Source organism: Platichthys flesus, chromosome 18, assembly GCF_949316205.1.
Source record: "Platichthys flesus chromosome 18, fPlaFle2.1, whole genome shotgun sequence".
In the NCBI taxonomy this organism is placed as follows: Eukaryota; Metazoa; Chordata; class Actinopteri; order Pleuronectiformes; family Pleuronectidae; genus Platichthys; species Platichthys flesus.
In genome coordinates this window covers 10,142,625-10,144,617 of record NC_084962.1, presented here as the reverse complement: position 1 = coordinate 10,144,617, position 1,993 = coordinate 10,142,625, and positions in this window count along the sequence as shown.

The following is a 1,993-nucleotide window of genomic DNA, read 5'->3' as shown; positions in this document are numbered from 1 at the left end:
TTCTTGTCGATATAAGCACTTCAGGGCTCAACTAAGTATTGTTGTTGAAAGACTGTTGACACTTTGACTCAACAGTACAACAAATACACACCCTTCCCTTCAGTGGTCTTTCATGGGACGGGAGAGAAGATTGTAGGTTTGTAGCAAAGCAAACAGCGACAACAATGGAGCTAGTGTGTCACCGTCGGTTATGTAGAGACATTATTTACTAGGGCTGTAATGATGCTGAGATGGAAGCTGCGATACAAACATCCACAATCTAATATCAGGATAAGGGATGACAGGGCCGTGACACACCAACCCTCTAACACAACATGTATAATGATGCCGATTTGTAAGAAACACAATGCTACACACAAGACAGTTCTGTTTGTTTTCCATTCAGAATGCTTTATTGGCATGAATGTCGGGGGGGGCGAACAATTCTTGCATAAGCAACTTTTTGTCTCAAACTTTTGGATTTTCAGCCTCCAGCAGTGCATGGAAATATTTTACACACAAGTGGAAAAAGTCACATCAGGATCCTAAGGTAGAATATCATATGCAAGTTTCAGGTGGACACACAATTTCCCAAGTTGTGTGTGGTTGTTGTGGCAAAGTGGTTAAGGTGATGAACTAGAAACACGTCGGGGTCTCTCTGTGTGAGATAAAATCCTGCTAACAGTAGTTTTTGTACCAGAGCCCAAACCCCCAAAACAGTACTATCAGGTGGAATGATTAAATATTAAGTTCAGGGGTTTGAATCCACAGCTCCACAGAACTTTGTACAGGATGGGCTCTTATCCCCTCGTCCTGTGGGACAATGAGCTTGTTGTCAGTGAAGATTATGAGGAGAAATGATCTATCAGGGCTGTAACGATTCTGAAAACGAGACCACACACATCCACATTCTAGTGTTAGGATACAGGAGGACTGAACTGTGAAACCCCGACCCTCTGTCTCCACTTCAGCAACAGCCTGTTGATCTCTTGTTCATTTATTGATGTAAAAATCTATTTAGAGTTAGGGCCACATGTATATTTACGTCTACTGCTCTACCAGATCTTTTATAGCCACCAAGGAGGTTATGTTTTCATACCTTGAAAGCAACTGCACAGATCTCCACCAAACTGGCTGGAAGAATGCGTGCGTGTCACAAAAGAAGCCATTAACTTTAGATGGTCCTGGATCAGAGGTTGGATTCAAGAGCGTTTTGGTTCTTTCCCACTTTCTCAAACACCATTTCCCCCTTTTTCTCACAGATAATTCTTGGATCTTGATGATCAGGCACATTAAGGGAACTGGAATTTAGGAGTGTATGAGGTCTGGTGCCTCGGCAGAGGAGGTTTACTTTTGAATCTTACCCTGGCGTAAAGCTAAGGTCTAGCACTGAATCTAGAGTTGGAGAATCGCCACACCCCTAATAGATAGATACATAGCTATATAGATAAAGAGATACCAAAGTCACACATGGAAGCAGGACCTTTCTCACCAGATACAAACTATTTCAAACGACAATCCAAATAAATAGAAAAACCAAGAACAACATCCTACCTTCTAAGACACGACTCTTAAGTGCACATTGGGGAGCATAAGTAAACAACTAAGATGTTCTGTCTGAAAGGAACCGTTGGACATGTTGGCAAACCCACTTGTTGTCTTTCTTGCTGAGGGTTTGTTTAGAAGGTTGAAACATTTCGTCCAAAACGGTGGTGTCGATCTTTTTCCCATTTATCTCCCAATAAGAACGCTCACAAGTCCGTCTCCCAAAAATGTTGGACCATCTCTTTAAGAAGGCACTGCATGGACTACCATGTTCGTACAGTTCATCAAGAACCTGTTATAGCTAAGTTAGATTCTAAGTGACGTTAGATTTAGATTTAGATTTCCCATTACAGTAAACGGGTCTCATCCTCCGATTGTAAATCAATCTATCAATAGTCGTCCACAATGCCAGCAACCTGACACCTACTGTTAAACATGCTTGAAGACAAAACAACACAACAGCCCAGGA